The 19081-nt window shown below is 45.0% G+C and overlaps 1 pseudogene; it reads right to left on the bottom strand.

The window, feature by feature from the left end:
• Positions 1 to 1867: 1867 nt before the first annotated feature.
• LOC133389731 (elongation factor 1-alpha-like) lies at positions 1868 to 5618 on the bottom strand (annotated as a pseudogene).
• Positions 5619 to 19081: the final 13463 nt, after the last annotated feature.

The raw sequence follows: 19081 nt of genomic DNA, 5'->3' as shown, positions 1-19081 counted from the left end.
TGAGAGGCCAGCTTATGCAGGGAATGTTTTCGATCGTAATCTCTGACTCCTTCGTAAGTCCTGTCTCTGCCCTGTCCGTGTCTCACGGCGGCGGGCACGAGGCAAGGGGGTGTGTGTTTCCAACGGCTTGTTGGAAGACACTTGCTCTTGGGCTGCAGGCTCGAGGTCAGGAGGTGGCGTCACACTGGAAGCGTCCTGGGAACTGCATGGCAAGGGAGGAGCTGGTACAAGAATTCAGAAAACAATGGCACCTCCAAGGGTAAATCCCCTATTAATGGGCAATGCATGGGCCCATTCAGTTACCCAGCCGCTCTATTTGATTAACAAAAGGTGGAATCATAGCACAGTGATGGTTCCTTTGTCTACACCAAGGTTCCATATGGCAGGAGAGGACGCTGACGTTGGTTCCTAGATCCCAGTTCCCAGTGCCTTATTAGCTTGAAAGTTCCAAAAGGTAATAAAGAAGAAAAGTTGACAGCTGCAGCAAGTTCAAGCCGAATTTAACATGTTGCTTAACCAAAAAATATATGTTGGGGTAACTGGTATGATATATGACTGTGATCAGGGGACTCTCCCCGTCAAGAATAACAATACATTTATGCAATCAAAATAATCTGGCTTCTGCTGTTATCATAAATACATAATGATGTTATAAAATAATAAGAAATAAGTAACTTGGGGTGCCCACCCCAACATCTTCTCTGGGCCAGGACTAATCATATACCCCAGGAAAGGGGAGGGAGTCCTCTACGAGATGCCACTGCATCCCACATGCCCCACAGCTTCTGCTGGGTGCCGGGCAAAGAGTCTTCTAGCATGCTTCCTTGAGCCTTCTTGCTGTTCGGATCTCATTGTAGTGAATGGAGGTCAGTCAGCCACTGAGAAGACTCTTCTCAGTGGTAAACACAATCCCCTGTCAGACTTGGAGCTGTTCAGGGATCTCCTGTGCAGGCACAGACAACAGACCAGTGCCACGTATAATGCTTCTCTTCCATGAAACCGAAAACAAAATTTATTGAAATTACCTCAGACCTATAAAACTTACATGTAGAGAACCACAGAATGCACTCTATTCTAAGCGAATTCCAACTATGAGTTGCTATTTACAATTACTATGGCGTAGTCACCAAATCTCAGCACGGAACAGAGGCATTTCTCCTTCAGAAAAAATATGGTGTAACAATGCCAAAAAAAGGCAAGTGGACCAATTTCTGAAAGGATATTATTATTTTAGACATTTTTTACATCTGTGCATGAATACCTCAGGGTCTAGGAAAAGTTGCTATTGCTTGTATCGTTTTATCAGCACAACTTACATTTCAACGGTGACCAAAAAAGACACAAAACACGTCTTCTACTACACAATTTCCATTTCTTTCTTTTTAAAAAAGGAGAAAGGGCGTGTGGTTGCTTGGCTATCCATGTTGGGGAGCCTTCCACAGTGCCCTGAGTACGGACTGCATGGCACTTTTTTCCGTATATTCCGACACAGCCTAGGTATTCAGAGGTGGTTTCCCATTGCCTTCCTCTAAGCCTACGGCACCCGCTGTAGATCAGGTGTTTTCATAGTATAGCCGTCGGCTTTGAAATAGAGTTAAGTCTATTTATTGGATATTGTTATACATCTTATTGGCATTCTTTCAGATCAGGGATGGAGAACCTGTAAACCCTTCCAAATGTTGTTGGACTTCATCTCCCATCAGCTCCTGCCAGCCTGGCCAGCGGCTAAAGATGATGGAAGATGGAAGATGTAGCCCATTATCACCGGGAGGGCTGCAGGTTCCCCATCTCTGGTGTCAAGAGTCCTGAGCTAGAGGGGCCAAGCACTGACCTCGCTGTAAGGCAGCTTCCAAGGCCACTTACCAGTTTACCAAGAGGGAGGGGGATATTCAGAGAAGCTCTACACACACATGGGCTTGCCAGGGATCATCTGGACATGGCTGCATCTCCAGGCTTCAGAGCTTTGGAGTCATCCTCCAGCTTCTTGCCAGACCTGCGATCAATCTTCTCCCTCACCTCAGCAAACTTACAGGAGATATGGGCTGTGTGGCAATCCAGCACTGGGGTGTAGCCTGCCGAGAGCTGGCCTGGATGGTTCAAGATGATCACCTGTGTCAAGGACAAGGAAGGAGAACAGTTAGAACTTCTGGAAACACTTAATGTCCCTGTACAGGTGTCTTCCCCAAGCAGGTCTCTTCCGGGTGTTTTGAGCTACCGCTCCCATCAGCCCAAGGCAGCTGTCTGGCCTGGCAAGCCTCCCTGCCCCCACTCCCACAGGCCAATCATCTGACATCACGACCACATCAGGTGACCAACAGGTGGGCAGTCTGCCTACCTCTCAAAGTTGGCCCATGTGGATGGGAGGAGATAAAGGTCAGGCCTACCAAACCAAAAAGTTTTCAACCCCCACTTTATGAATTTACAAGGATGTGGATCTCTACAAGAAATGTGCAGCTGAACAGTATAGAAAGTGCTGTAGCTCTGCGGTAGAGCATCTGCTTTGCATGCAGAAGGTCCCCGGTCCAATCCCCTGGTGGCATCTCCAGGTAGGGCTGGGAGAGAATCCTATCTGAAACCCTGGAGAGCTGCTGCCAGCCAGTGTAGATGGCTGATCTTCAGCCTGGAGTCCCCAGATGTTGTTGGACTACAACTCCCATCATCCGCAGACAGCATGGTCAATGGTCAGGGATGAAGGGAGCCATAGTCCGTCAACATCTGGGAACCCAAGGCTGAAGAACCACTGGTGTAGACCATACAAAGCTAGATCAACCAAAAAAGTATGACACAGTATGAAGACAGGGTCCGATGTTCCTAAGACCCCTCTTCTTCTTCTCCACTCACCTGGGCAATGAAGTTGTCCGCCTCCATGGGGGGAGGTCATTCTTGCTGTCCCCAGCCACGTTCCCACGTTCTTCCGCCCCTCTGAAAACTTCAGTTTTGTCAGTTATACGTGAATCTGTAGTAAAGTGAAAGCCTAGCACAGACACAGCCAAATCTAAGGCTGAACTGAAAAGTGAGGATCTTCATCACTGAATGATTCCGCAAACTACTCCAACAACCCTTGTGAAAAGACAACTCACATTTTAAACGGGTGGGTAGTTTCTACTGTTTGCAAAGAAAAAAAAAAGAAGCCATAACTAATAGCATACCTTCTGCCCACCTAAGGATGGAAGACAGCAAGCTTACCTGAGAGGCCCCAGTGACCATGTTCTTGATGAAGGTCCTGTGGCCCAGGGCATTGATGATGGTGATGTAGTACTTGCTGGTCTCGAACTTCCACAGGGAGACAAATGCAAGATTCTGCATTTAGGCCACAAAAACAAAATGCACGGGTACAGGATGGGAAATACCCGGCTTAGCAGTAGTGCGTGTGAGAAGGACCTTGGAATTGTAGTGGATCGCAAGTTGAACATGACCCAGCAGTGTGATGCTGCGGCAAAAAAGACAAACGCGGTTTTGGGCTGCATAAACAGAGCTATAGTTTCCAGGTCGAGGGAAGTAATAGTCCCACTATATTCTGCATTAGTCAGGCCTCATCTGGAATACTGCGTTCAGTTCTGGGCGCCTCATTTTAAGAAAGATATAGACAAGTTAGAGCGGGTTCAGAAGAGGGTGACAAGGATGATAGCCGGTATGGAGAACAAGTCTTATGAGGAAAGGTTGAAGGAACTTGGCATGTTCAGTCTGGTGAAGAGAAGGCTGAGGGGCGACATGATTACACTCTTTAAGTACCTGAAGGGCTGTCACATAGAGGAGGGTACAGATTTGTTCTCTGCTGCCCCAGAGGGTAGGACTAGGTCTAATGGTTTTAAGTTGCAGGAGCGTAGATTCAGATTGGACATTAGAAGGAACTTCTTGACAGTAAGGGCAGTTGGGCAATGGAACCGACTGCCTAGGGAGGTGGTGGGATGCCCTTCGCTGGATGTCTTCAAGCAGAGGCTGGACAGCTATCTGCGGGAGATGCTCTAGCTGTGGATTTCCTGCTGTGAGCAGGGGGTTGGACTCGATGGCCTACAAGGCCCCTTCCAACTCTATGATTCTATGATTCTATGTCAATGGTGATCCCCCTCTCAGCTTGTCCAGCACCCAGGCATATTTAAAGGAGCCTTCTCCCATCTGCAAGGAAGAGATAAAACTGCTTTTTGCCACAACGCAAAAACATGCCCTCAAGAAGCCCTTCAATTGTTGCTGTTTTTAATTAATGCCAGGGATGGAATTCGGGCGGGTGGCTGTGCAATTTTCATTGCAACTACTGCATGCCAGGAGATTTATCCTCCTCCACAGTCCTGATAAAAATGACACACGATGCTGTGGGAGCTGTTTTTCTGGGACTAACCATGGGGCTGGAATCAGGACTGCCGAAGTGGTCCACCTGCACTGTGGTCCCAACAATAATCACCCTGTTACACCTGTTTAATTATCAACAAAGGATTATCAAAAAGGTTCCACTGAACTATCACCTGTATACATTGATAGACCTGTCCATGGTTTATTTAAAGCCCTCAAAGTTAGTGGCCACGACAATTTCTTGTGGCAGTGCACTCCAGAGGTTAACCATGCGTAAACTGAAATTATACTTCCCTCCTGAACCTACACACCCACCATCTGCAAAGGCTATCCCACTCTTAGGCTGCAATCCAATACATGTCTACTCAGAAGTAAGCTCCATTGTGTTCAAATTGGACTTACTCCCAGGTAAGGCTGCAATCCAATGCACACTTACCTGGGAGTCAGTCCCATTGAACCCAGTGAAGCTTACTTCTGAGTAGGCATGCATTGGCTTGCGGCCTTAGTCTCCCTATGAGGTCAGTGGCAGATAGGGTTGCCAGGTCCAATCCCTGAGACTGATCCTGTATCTTTAGGAGAAGAGAAAGGCAGCCAAGTGCAGGTGTTCTGGCAACCCTGTAATAAGAAAAACCACAAGGTGGAATTCTCCCTTTCCCTTGCACAACTTTTAAAGATACTGGCTCTCTAGCATACAAAATCACTGGTTATTCAATTATCCTTCCCCCCCCGCCCCAATTTAGGAGCTTTGCACATACTATGGACAGTGAAAAAGACAATTTGAATGTTAGAACAAATTAAACCAGAACTGTCATTAGAAGCTAAAATGAGGAAACGGAGGTTATCATACTTTGGACACATCATGAGAAGACATGATTCACTAGAAAAGACAATAATGCTGGGAAAAACAGAAGGGAGTAGAAAAAGAGGAAGGCCAAACCAGAGATGGATTGATTCCATAAAGGAAGCCACAGACCTGAACAGGGTGGTTCACAATAAATGCTACTAGAGGCAGCCAATTCATAGGGTCGCCATAAGTCAAAATCGACTTGAAGGAATATAACGACAGCAGTCGCTCAGAGCCACCCAAAAATCCTAGTTGCAAACCCAATCCATGGTGACAGAGTGCCCTCTGCACATGCCTAGACACACTGCCTCTCTTTCTAACTCTGAGCCCTAGCATTAACTCACCTCTGCTGCCTCCTTCTCAAATTTCTCTATAGTGCGCTTGTCTATGTCTCCACATTTGTAGATGAGGTGGCCTGTGGTGGTAGACTTCCCGAGTCCACGTGCCCAATCGCCACAAAGTTGATGTGAGTCTTCTCCTTGCCCATGTTGATGGGATTTGAGGATTGGGATTTTTTTTTAAGCAAGGGTACAAAGTCTGGATATACCTGGTAGAAAGGGAAAGGTCAACAAAGTAGGCAAGAGAAGGGTTAGACAAATCCGTGGGGATAAGGCTATCCATGGTCACTAGCCACAGGGCTTACCTTCCACTGCTGGAGGCGACATATCTGTGAATACCAGTTGATGGGAGCCACAAGTAGGGAGAGCGTCACTGCATCCAGATCCCACTGGTGGGCTTCCCATAGGGGCATCTGGGTTGCAGAACAGTTCTTTTTTGGGAGCAGGGTCCCATCCAGGTCCCTATGTACAAGCCAATCAACATGAAAGGGGAGCATGTTAGCCACCGAGAAGAATTCTTGTCCTTTTGTGCTGATTGGAGCCTATCAGAGTGAAAGGAGGTGAGTCAGCCATTGAGTAGACTTCTCAGGAGCTAACACACAGCCTCCCCTTCCATACTGATCCGTTCCTAGGGATGTAGCGGAGTGTGGACTCCCAAGATGACAGGGAGAGCAAGAAAGAAGAGGGAAAGTGGGAACGGAGCTGTGGCTGTCAGGGAGGGTGGCGTGATGTTCATGAAGGGACCCTGCACGTCTGAATTTGCCACTATACATCTGCTGGTTGGCCACTGTGCAAACTGGACTAGATGAGGTTTGACCTGATCTGGCAGAGCCCTTATCTTCGTAAAGCTCAAACAGCAGCTAGGTTACCCTACTTGCAGGCCACCAACTGTACACAGATACTCTGGAGGCCAAATTTGGGCTCCAGGGTTAGCATCTAAGACTTTCTGCCATACCTGAATGTCTCCCCCCCCAAGCAAACAATTTGGGGGGGGGTTAATTAGGAAATTGGTGTATATTTTAAGAACTCGGTGGCTATTTTAAAACCCCTGTCCTGTTTTGCTGAAATTATCCGGGTCTGAGTCCTGGTGCACGCACAAACATTCATCTGGGCTGAGACACATTTACACTGCTGCGAGTGTACAGTGAGCGCACACACACCCCTCTAAGAAAATCAGACAAAATTCTGGTTCAGAGGAGAGGACAGAAAAGAACAGAAAAAACAAGATTTCAAGTGTCTATACCAGTAGCTGCCACCTGCATCCAAGCAGATTCACAGCACCTTACTTACCCAGAAGTCCTATTGAGTTAAATAGGTTTACTCCCACATAAATAGGTATAGGTGTACAGCCTCAGACTACAATCCTAAACACTAGGAATAAGTTGCATTGAACACAGTAAACATATATAGGATTGCACTGTTTTGACCCCAAAGACATTTATCCAAACAGTCATAGTTCAGGTGCTCCTGTACCTTGAATAGTTGCGTAAAAGGAGGAATTTCAGCAGGTGTAGCTAGCAACACCTATTGAAATCTCTCCACACAACCTTCAGGGGTATAGACATCTTAGACCCCTTACTTTTTTGGGAGCAGGGTCCCAGCAGGGTCTCTATGTCCACTGTCCAATGAGCCAATCAGTATGAAAGGGGAGTATGTTAGCCACTGAGATGAGTCTTCTAACTTGCTTTTTTGTCCTTTCCTATTGATGGGAGCCAATCAAAGTGAAAGGATGTAAATCAGCCACTGAGAAGACTGAAGCTGCAGATAGATGCTGAATTCAATAATTAAATATCTCCAACAGCGATATAGAAGCAGAAAGCAGTTATATTACCCTATAGTTTTAGAAGGTTGTATAATCTTTTAAGAGGGTGTGACTGTGAGGAGACATTGCTGTGACTACTATTAAGAAGGGACGCTGCACTTCTGAAATTGCCACTACACTACTGTTAAAGGGACAGGAGCCCCATTCTCTTCTGCACTTGGCCACCTTACTAGAGTGAAACCCAGCCACACCGCTGTAAACTCTCCTCCAACCTGAAAAGCTCTTTGATTTGAATAACCAAGATCAACCAAGGTGGAGAAAGCCAATCCTACATGTGTTTACTTGAGAATAAGCCCCATTAAACAATGTGGGAAATACTTCTGAGTCAACAACAGGCATGGAATAGCACTGCTCAAGTGCTATGCAAGTTGCAAAAATAGTTAAGCGAGCCACAACCTGCAACTTGTCTTATTTTGTTAATACCTCCCACTAAACTAACTTTAATCCCAAAGTATCCCAAAAAAGTTCCAACATCTGAAATTACATGTGGAAAGCACGGAAGCAAAGCTCAATTATTCAATCTTTACAGATGCAGATGTACTTCAAGACAAAGATTTCTATTATCTTGGGCAAAACAAATCAAAGTAATCTGGAATAAGGAAAACAACTTCCATGCATTTTAAAGGCAGTGATTTAGAGACATGGTTTTCGTTGAAGCAACCCTAAGATTATGGACAAGACCATATAATACACAGGAGTGCTAGTTTAATAAGTTTAAGACTTTAAAAGACCGAGTTTTTTGTTTAATTCTTTTTCGCAAAGCCTCCAACTATGATCACTAAACACGGGTTGGTTTTATACCTTGTTTAGCTTGTTCGAGCAGGATCGCAAGGGAAGCACCTCCTCAGTGGCAAGGGGGTATATGGGGGGGGATGACAGGAAACTGCAGCAAATTCTACAAGGGAGAGGTGGGGGCAGGGTTCAATTTTGCAGGATATCTTGGACTTGCACCTCGACTCAAATCCATCGCTCTTACTCCCCCTCAAAGCGTGGCCCCTGAACAGTTGCAGCCAGGCTGTCAGCTTGCCCGATGGCAAGTGGGCCCCTGATGAAGTGGGCCCCCTTAAACATTAGACAATATGTTAAAAATGTTAATGACCTTTTAGTAGCTTGAAAATATAATAGAAGTTCCAATATTATTACTGTATGCAACTAAAATTTACGTTGTATTACTATTTTAATAAAAAAAAATAATAAAATCATTTTTTGAGGATACTTTATATTTAAGAATATAATAAATAACTCTGAAAAATTAATTCTGATTTGGGTTATGTGAGGCCGACGCATACGTTATATAGGCTCGGATCTTTACTATTGCGGCTGCGCAATGAAGCTTAGCTGGGAATCCCAGCCTGGGATCGTGACGTGCAGCCGGAGTCAACTTTGTGTCGAGCTATTGCATACAGTGCAAAGACAGCAAATATTTTTCATTGCCTCGGCCTCAGTTTGAGTGTGCTTCGTCAGCCCTTCACCTCCTGCTTGCTGTGTTTTATGTGTTTTATAAAAGGTATGTATTTAATTAATATTTTTATAAACTGTGGCCCTATGCCCTTTAATTTAAATATAATGTATTTTCTTTCATTGTATAAAATTAGTATAAAAATACTAGGTAGTAAATATATTTAAGCTGCAGTCTATATTATTATTTAATAATATATACGCATAATGCAAGTTCAATAAATAATGATACCTTTTATTTACTCTACAGTTAAAATTACTGTGATTGTTAAAATTGTTGTTAATAATAGATGCATCTATAAAACATATTTCCATTGATGTGTTCTTGCGGCGAGTTCCATTATGTATTTCTAGTTGAAATACATAATGGACCTCGCTACCGTCCTGTAGAAATGTTCTACAATACGCTACAACAGTTTACAAACAAAATGCAGAATACAGCAACACAATAATAATAACTTATTGTTATCAAATGCAAACGTACAAATAGCCAACTTATGGCAAATGTTGGATTCAACATTTAATTGTAGATGTTCATTTTCCCCAACATGGAGTATTTTTAATTAAGTTTTAATTTCAGGAATATTCCCCTACCAGCATGGAAAGAAAAGCATAATAAATCTGGATCACTGAAACGCAAAGAGCGACAAGAAGCAGAAAGGCAGGAATCAGCCAAGCGATGCAGGTCTATTGCAGATGTTATCATACCACAACCACCATCTACATCAATGTAGAGTTCCGCAACAAATAGTCAAGAAGCAAGAAACAATACTCATGCTGATGATGCAATGACTTGTGAGTTACAAGAACAGGAAAGAGCTATTTTGAATGTAGAGACAAATACAATAGCATCCTTTACTCACCAACCCAGGCACAGTACTTCTTCTGGCTTCATTGTTCTGGTATCTGTACTACCTGTAGTTGCAACATCTGAACACATAGCTTCAACTAGTTACAGGGAATCAGATATACCTTCAGCCATAAATGACTTGGTTTCTGAAGCAAGGAAGGTATTATTAAGCTGTCTCCACAAATCAACAAAGATCAAGTAATATTGGAATTGTTTTCTTTTGCTGATGGCCAAGTTTGCTGATGACACTAAATTGTTCAGGGTTGTTAAAACAAAAAGGGATTGCGAAGAGCTCCAAAAAGACCTCTCCAAACTGAGTGAATGGGCAGAAAAATGGCAAATGCAATTCAATATAAACAAGTGTAAAATTATGCATATTGGAGCAAAAAATCTGAATTTCACATATACGCTCATGGGGTCTGAACTGGCGGTGACCGACCAGGAGAGAGACCTCGGGGTTGTAGTGGACAGCACGATGAAAATGTCGACCCAGTGTGCGGCAGCTGTGAAAAAGGCAAATTCCATGCTAGCGATCATTAGGAAAGGTATTGAAAATAAAACAGCCGATATCATAATGCCGTTGTATAAATCTATGGTGCGGCTGCATTTGGAATACTGTGTACAGTTCTGGTCGCCTCATCTCAAAAAGGATATTATAGAGTTGGAAAAGGTTCAGAAGAGGGCAACCAGAATGATCAAGGGGATGGAGCGACTCCCTTACGAGGAAAGGTTGCAGCATTTGGGGCTTTTTAGTTTAGAGAAAAGGCGGGTCAGAGGAGACATGATAGAAGTGTATAAAATTATGCATGGCATTGAGAAAGTGGATAGAGAAAAGTTCTTCTCCCTCTCTCATAATACTAGAACTCGTGGACATTCAAAGAAGCTGAATGTTGGAAGATTCAGGACAGACAAAAGGAAGTACTTCTTTACTCAGCGCATAGTTAAACTATGGAATTTGCTCCCACAGGATGCAGTAATGGCCACCAGCTTGGACGGCTTTAAAAGAAGATTAGACAAATTCATGGAGGACAGGGCTATCAATGGCTACTAGCCATGATGGCTGTGCTGTGCCACCCTAGTCAGAGGCAGCATGCTGCTGAAAACCAGTTGCCGGAAGCCTCAGGAGGGGAGAGTGTTCTTGCACTCGGGTCCTGCTTGCGGGCTTCCCCTAGGCACCTGGTTGGCCACTGTGAGAACAGGATGCTGGACTAGATGGGCCACTGGCCTGATCCAGCAGGCTCTTCTTATGTTCTTATGTTCTTATGCTTCGAACTTTGATGTATTAAAGCTATTGCTTAATGATGGTGAGAATATGGATTCCAGTTGCAACAAGTGTAAAATTTGTAGCACTTGCCCATCGTGTGTACTAAAAATTCTGGCATCCAACAGACTTCATGACAAGGCATATGATAACCTTTATGAACTTTATAAAGTCATCTGCACACTATCAGTTACTCAAGTCCAATGTGAGAGGACATTTTCAAAGCTAAAGATCATAAAGACAAGGCTAAGAAATTCACTGTCTGAGGAGAACTTGGAATCATACATGTTGCTGTCCAGTGAAAAGGAATTTTTAGATGAATTGGATGCGGAAGCAATTATTGACAGATTCGCACAATCATCTAGTGAATTCAAACGATTGCTCTTAATATAGTGGACTGCATGAAATATGCTTTTGAACTACCTGTTAATGTGTAAAATGTTCAGTACAAGCAAACTATTTAAAAATATCCACCATTTATTTAAATTTTTTAAAAAAAATAAAAATTCAATTATAACAATCTGTATATACATTTAGTATCTACTGTATACTGCTGGTAATATGTACAATATATGTACACTGTAATTACTAATAAATAACCCATACCAATCGAGTTTCAGGACCGGACATGGAACTGAAACAGCCTTGGTTGCTCTGGTTGATGATATGAGGAGGGCATTAGATAGGGGAGAATTCACCTTTCTTGTCCTCCTCGATCTTTCAGCGGCTTTTGATACTGTTGACCACAGTATCCTTTTACATCGCCTGGAGGGATTGGGAATAGGAGGCACTGTATTACGGTGGTTCCATTCCTTTCTCTCCGATAGGCATCAACAGGTAGCATTGGGGGAGGAGGTTTCAGACCCTTGGCCTCTCAATTGTGGTGTGCCACAGGGCTCTATCCTCTCTCCCATGCTATTTAATATCTATATGAAGCCGCTGGGGACAATCATTAGGAGATTTGGGCTGCAGTGTCACCAATATGCGGATGACACTCAGCTCTATCTCTCGTTTAAATCTTCGCCAGAGTTGGCTGTGGAGACCATGTCCAAGTGCCTGGAATCCGTGAGTGGATGGATGGGAAGGAACAAGCTGAAGCTGAACCCCGATAAGACTGAGGTGCTACTTGTGGGTGACAAGGGAAGGTTGGGAGATGTTGACCTGATGTTCAGTGGGGTGAGATTACCCCTAAAGGACCAGGTCCGCAGCCTTGGGGTTGTTCTTGATTCCAAGCTGTCCATGGAGGCTCAGATTTCGGCAGTGAGCCGGGCAGCTTGGTATCAATTACACCTCATTCGTAGGCTGCAACCCTACCTGCCTGTTCATCAGATCCCACTGGTAGTACATGCCCTGCTCACCTCTCGTTTAGACTACTGTAATGCGCTCTACGTGGGATTACCGTTGAAAACGGTCCGGAAATTGCAACTTATACAAAATGCTGCGGCTCGACTACTCAGAAATTGTCGCCGCCGGGAACACATCACTCCAGTGTTGTCCGATCTGCACTGGCTTCCAGTTATTTTCCGGGCTCAATTCAAGGTGTTGGAATTAACCTTTAAATCCCTATACGGTTTCGGCCCAGTTTACCTGATGGAGCGCCTCCAGCACCACCAATTATGCCGCCCGACAAGATCAGCCACTCAGGACCTTCTCTCAGTCCCACCAACTAAAACAGCTAGATTGGCGGGAACTAGAGAGAGGGCATTCTCAGTGGCGGCCCCCACCCTTTGGAACTCCCTCCCATACGATCTTCGGCATGCCCCTTCCCTGAACGTATTCCGCAAAGCCTTGAAGACCTGGCTCTTCAGACAGGCCTTTGGGACTTCCGGGGAGGGTTAATTTTTAGGACAAATTGCCTATTACTCTGAACTGTTACTATTTTACTGTCATGTTGTATTTTATTTGTATTTTTATTGTGATGCATTATTGCAATTGAATTGTACGTCGCCTAGAGTGGCCATCGGCCAGATAGGCGACACACAAATTAAATTATTATTATTATTATTATTAAATATACATTTATTTCGCAAAAAATATAATTGTGCCTTTTTTCCACTTAAGTATTTTTTTGAAAATTTTATTTATTTCTTATAAAAATTAAATGACAGCCTTATAGTTGTCGGTGGGCCCCCTTTGTCTCCTGGCAACCAATATTTTTAGACCCAGTCCGCCACTGCCCCTGAAGTTGTATTTACAACTCCTGATTCGGATCCCATAGGGTGCCAAAATGGCGTCCGTCCTCTGGAGCCCAATTTTGAAAGCATTTCTTCCATATGTTCCCCCTGCCCGCTTTGGCTTGGCCCAGAGATAGCAAATTAATCACACGCCCCTGGGGAGGAGGGAAAGCCTCAGTTTCCAAAAGCTGCAGGAGCCAAGTCCCCTCTCTTTCCTTCCATCGCTTAGGAAACAGAAGAGAGGGGAAAGAGACCCCATCGAGCTTCTTCTTTCACCACCATGAGGCAACCCAGCCCGCGTGTGTACCCTCCCCACCCAGTCCCCCCGCCTTCCAGTAGTTCCCAACTCTGGCTTACCTGCAACTCTCAATTCCCGCATGGCAAAATCCAGGCGCTCCTCCAGCCTCCCACTGGGGTCCAGCCCTGTGCTGCCATCCAAGGGTTCAGCCAAGTGCAGGGTCATTTGGGGGCAGAGACAAGGGAGCCATGGTGTCAGGGGAAGAGCAAGGAGCGTCTTGCCCTTCACGGAGGCCCCGGCTGCTATCCCAACCCATCCAGATCCCCCCATCCAGCAACCTGCAACCCTGCTGGAGAAAAGAGCCTGTGGCCGGTTATGAGCTCCGTTGAACAGCAAGGAAGAAGGTTGCCCCATGGTGCTCTCTGCTTGAATACATTGTGGGGAAGCGGGAGAAAAGAACCAGAAGTGTCTTATCAGCGGCCGGAAACAAAAATGATGGCCACAGACAGAAGAAGAAGGGCGGGATGTAAAAAACAGCGATTTACACATACATTGGCACTGCAGTGGACACGGTTTTTCAAGGCAAGTTTAGATTTTTATCGCATCGATTAAATGCGGAGTTAAACGCAAAAGCAGCACAATGCAAACAATTTGGCTAAAACGTCAAGTAAACGGTCCAAATTTAAAGGATCTGCATTTTGGACCAGACACAGATTTTCTTGGCGTATAAACAGGCCCTCAAGGGCCACAGTGACTCCAACATTTATTTATGTATTTTTATTTACAACATTTATATACCGCTTTATTGTAAAAAATCTCAAAGCGGTTTACAGAAAGAATTAAAACATTAAAATTATTGGCAAAAGCGTCAAAGACAGATATTTAAAAACATTCAAAATAATAAAACCAACAATGAGTTAAAAACAGATTTTAAAAGACAATAGCTTCTACATGCCTGGAGAGGCTTGCCAAGAAAACTGATTTTAGCAGGTGCTGAAAAGAGGCGTCTGCCTAATGTCAATAGGCAAGGAGTTCCAAAGCATAGGTGCTGCCACTTTACAGGACTGATTTCTTACAAGAGCAGAACAAGTACTGTACTATGTGGCACCCATAACATGGAAAGCACACCTTGAACTTGGCCTGGTAGCAAATCAGCAACCAATGCAGATTTCAGAGCAGAGGTGTAATGTGCTGATAGGATCTCACTCACGTCAGCAATCGTGCTGCAGCATTCTGCGTTAACTGAAGTCCCCAGGTCAGGTTGTGCTGCATGGGGATTTCTGTGACCTTGGCTGACTGGCTGCTAGGATTTTTTTAGTTTGGGTTTTTGGTTATGAATCCTGACTGGATGTGGGATGCTAAGTTTTCTGCCTTACTCATAGGAATCTTGTTGTGGTTGGTATGGTATTGCATTCAGGAAAGTGTTACTGCCTTTTGTGTTGTTGTTTTTTCTATTTGCATTTCACTTATCTTTAACCTCACTCCATTACAGCCATAGAAGCAATAGCAGTGGTTCCATGTGCTCAGGTCAACCCCCTTAAACCCATTGATGATGCACCTTGTTGGTTGCATGGCATTTTGTTTCTTGCCCAATAGTGGTAAAAGAGAATTCACGTATTTGGAAGTGTAGCTACAACTGTTGTTCCCAAGCTGCTGCCTATGAAATCATGTGTGTTTTCTCTCTGTCCATTATTGCTCACTGGAATTGGGTCGGCTGTCAAAGTGAGTTTATAGCAGCCCACACGGTAGACAGAAAGGGTAGAGAATCTTCTTACTCTTACTCATTTCTCAGACCTCTTTCTGAAGTGTCAAATCTGTTAAGAATTTTGGAGCAGCCATGTTAAAAGGTAGGGGCAGGGCACTGCAGGCAGGGGGTTGCCAACTCTGCTTGGATATGGATGTCTTTGCAGAGGATCCCTAGTCAAGGTTTGCCAACAGCACAATCCATACTATATCTACTCAGAAGTAAGTCTTGTTGACTTCTATGGTGCTTAGTCCCTTAGTACGTGTGTTTAGAATTTCAGCCTTCGGGGGCATCCATCCTTACTCCTGAGTGTTTCCATCTACCATCTCCACAACACTAGGCTCCTTTCTTCCTACAGTGGCCTTCTGGTGACTGGCCTGGCCTGAGGGCACTTAAATCCTTCTTGCCAGAAGCAAGTAGGCTAGACTAAATGTTCCCTACCCAGACTCCATCTTTTAGCTAAGAATTCTATCTTAATTTCCAATCAAATAATTTTTTTTAAATTGTATGCTCCAAGCAGCTGTGGTTGATGCTTAACGTATCATGCTTAATGACATCACTAGGGCCTGCCCCTGTGACATCACTAGGGCCCATCCTTGAAATCTCAGGTTTTAGGACGCTTCTGACCTGGCAACCCTAAGTGGGGTATCCTTATGGACACGAAAGGGTCCCATTTTTGGTGGAAGGCAACTGAAACAGCGGAGGGGTTGGGTGGGCCGCAGCTAGCATCCTCCCCACTGTTCCCCTCTTCCAGAACAGTTGCGGCTGAAGAGAAGGGCTACTGAGTCAGACAGACCACTGGCCCATCTGCTCAGAGAAGCAGCATTCGGGCTCCCCGGTCTTGGGCATGATCAAGACGAGCCTTTTCCCCTCACCTGCTTCGACTCAATAGCCTTAGCGGCCCCTTCCACTCCACAACTCTGTGGCCTGTGGCCCTTTGAGCTGGCAGTGCCCGGGGCTGCAGCCGGGGCTTTCCAGAGGAGGCAAAGCAGGTGCTGTGCCACTCAGCAGTGCCCCTCCCAGCTTATGGAGAGGAAGGGGAATGGGTGTCAAGGTTGCAAGGAAGGAGGCTCTGGCAGATTTCTTTTAGATTTCTCTAATCCAGGCCTTCGCCAGATGTTTTGGAGCACAACTGCCATCAGCACCAGCCAGTATGTAGTCCAAAGTTTTTGGAGGGCACAATGTTGGGGAATTGGTGGAAGCGCTGTCAAGTATGCCCACAATAGGGAGGATTGCCTAACCAGAGCTTGGAAAAGTTACTTTTTTGAACTACAGCTCCCATCAGCCCAATCCCGTGGCCATGCTGGCTGGGGCTGATGGGAGTTGTAGTTCAAAAAAGTAACTTTTCCAAGCTCTGCTAAAAACACACCCCATAATGGCTCTGGTCTACTTATGATAGAATCATAGAAGTGTAGAGTTGGAAGGGGCCTCTAAGGCCATCAAGTCCAACCCCCTGCCCAATGCAGGAATCCACCTTCAAGCATACCCAACAGGTGGCTGTCCAGCTGCCTCTTGAATGCTTCCAGTGTTGGAGATCCCACCACCTCCCTGGGTCATTGGTTCCATTGCCATACCGCTGTAACAGGAAGTTTTTCCTGATGTTCAGTCAAAATCTGGCTTCCTGTAACTTCTGTGTCCTGCACTTTGGGATGATCAAGAAGAACCATGCCAGCATGGTTAACGAGCAAAGTCAAGGAAGCTCTTAGAGGCAAAAAGTCTTCCTTCAGAAAATGGAAGTCTTGTCCAAATGAAGAAAATAAAAAAGAACACAAACTCTGGCAAAAGAAATGCAAGAAGACAATAAGGGATGCTAAAAAAGAATTTGAGGAGCAGATTGCTAAGAACATAAAAATCAACAACAAAAAATTCTATCAATACATTCAAAGCAGGAGACCATCTAGGGAGACAATTGGACCCTTGGATGATAAGGGAGTCAAAGGTGTACTAAAGAACGATAAGGAGATTGCAGAGAAGCTAAATGAATTCTTTGCATCTGTCTTCACAGTGGAAGATATAGGGCAGATCCCTGAACCTGAACTAACATTTGCAGGAAGGGATTCTGAGGAACTAAGACAAATAGTGGTAACGAGAGAGGAAGTTCTAAGCTTAATGGACAATATAAAAACTGACAAATCACCGGGCCCGGATGGCATCCACCCGAGAGTTCTCAAAGAACTCAAAGGTGAAATTGCTGATCTGCTAACTAAAATATGTAACTTGTCCCTCGGGTCCTCCTCCGTGCCTGGGGACTGGAAAGTGGCAAATGTAACGCCAATCTTCAAAAAGGGATCCAGAGGGGATCCCGGAAATTACAGGCCAGTTAGCTTAACTTCTGTCCCTGGAAAACTGGTAGAAAGTATTATTAAAGCTAGATTAACTAAGCACATAGAAGAACAAGCCTTGCTGAAGCAGAGCCAGCATGGCTTCTGCAAGGGAAAGTCCTGTCTCAGTAACCTATTAGAATTCTTTGAGAGTGTCAACAAGCATATAGATAGAGGTGATCCAGTGGACATAGTGTACTTAGACTTTCAAAAAGCGTTTGACAAGGTACCTCACCAAAGGCTTCTGAGGAAGCTTAGCAGTCATGGAATAAGAGGAGAGGTCCTCTTGTGGATAAGGAATTGGTTAAGAAGCAGAAAGCAGAGAGCAGGAATAAACGGACAGTTCTCCCAATGGAGGGCTGTAGAAAGTGGAGTCCCTCAAGGATCGGTATTGGGACCTGTACTTTTCAACTTGTTCATTAATGACCTAGAATTAGGAGTGAGCAGTGAAGTGGCCAAGTTTGCTGACGACACTAAATTGTTCAGGGTTGTTAAAACAAAAAGGGATTGCGAAGAGCTCCAAAAAGATCTCTCCAAACTGAGTGAATGGGCGGAAAAATGGCAAACGCAATTCAATATAAACAAGTGTAAAATTATGCATATTGGAGCAAAAAATCTGAATTTCACATATACGCTCATGGGGTCTGAACTGGCGGTGACCGACCAGGAGAGAGACCTCGGGGTTGTGGTGGACAGCACGATGAAAATGTTGACCCAGTGTGCGGCAGCTGTGAAAAAGGCAAATTCCATGCTAGGGATAATTAGGAAAGGTATTGAAAATAAAACAGCCGATATCATCATGCCGTTGTATAAATCTATGGTGCGGCCGCATTTGGAATACTGTGTACAGTTCTGGTCGCCTCATCTCAAAAAGGATATTATAGAGTTGGAAAAGGTTCAGAAGAGGGCAACCAGAATGATCAAGGGGATGGAGCGACTCCCTTACGAGGAAAGGTTGCAGCATTTGGGGCTTTTTAGTTTAGAGAAAAGGCGGGTCAGAGGAGACATGATAGAAGTGTATAAAATTATGCATGGCATTGAGAAAGTGGATAGAGAAAAGTTCTTCTCCCTCTCTCATAATACTAGAACTCGTGGACATTCAAAGAAGCTGAATGTTGGAAGATTCAGGACAGACAAAAGGAAGTACTTCTTTACTCAGCACATAGTTAAACTATGGAATTTGCTCCCACAAGATGCAGTCATGGCCACCAGCTTGGACGGCTTTAAAAGAAGATTAGACAAATTCATGGAGGACAGGGCTATCAATGGCTACTAGCCGTGATGGCTGTGCTCTGCCACCCTAGTCAGAGGCAGCATGCTGCTGAAAACCAATTGCCGGAAGCCTCAGGAGGGGAGAGTGTTCTTGCACTCGGGTCCTGCTTGCGGGCTTCCCCCAGGCACCTGGTTGGCCACTGTGAGAACAGGATGCTGGACTAGATGGGCCACTGGCCTGATCCAGCAGGCTCTTCTTATGTTCTTAAGAGAACCTGGCTGTCCTCTGTGTGGCAACCTTTCATGTACTTGAAGAGTGCTATCCTATCTCCCCTCCGTCTGCTCTTCTCCAGGCTGAACATGCCCACTTCTGTCAGTCTCTCATTGTCCGAGGCAGGAAGCCTGAGGTACACCTGTTGATGTCTGTGAATAGGAATAACGCGCTGCTGTTGCTCTCAGGAGGACCTGCTTGCAGGCTTCCTGCCATTGGGGCACATTGTTGGCCATTGTGAGAACAGGATGCGGGACCAGA

This window comes from Rhineura floridana, chromosome 7, assembly GCF_030035675.1.
Source record: "Rhineura floridana isolate rRhiFlo1 chromosome 7, rRhiFlo1.hap2, whole genome shotgun sequence".
Classification (NCBI taxonomy): Eukaryota; Metazoa; Chordata; class Lepidosauria; order Squamata; family Rhineuridae; genus Rhineura; species Rhineura floridana.
Note: the sequence above shows the minus strand (reverse complement) of the source record. Positions and strands in the feature narration are given on the sequence as shown.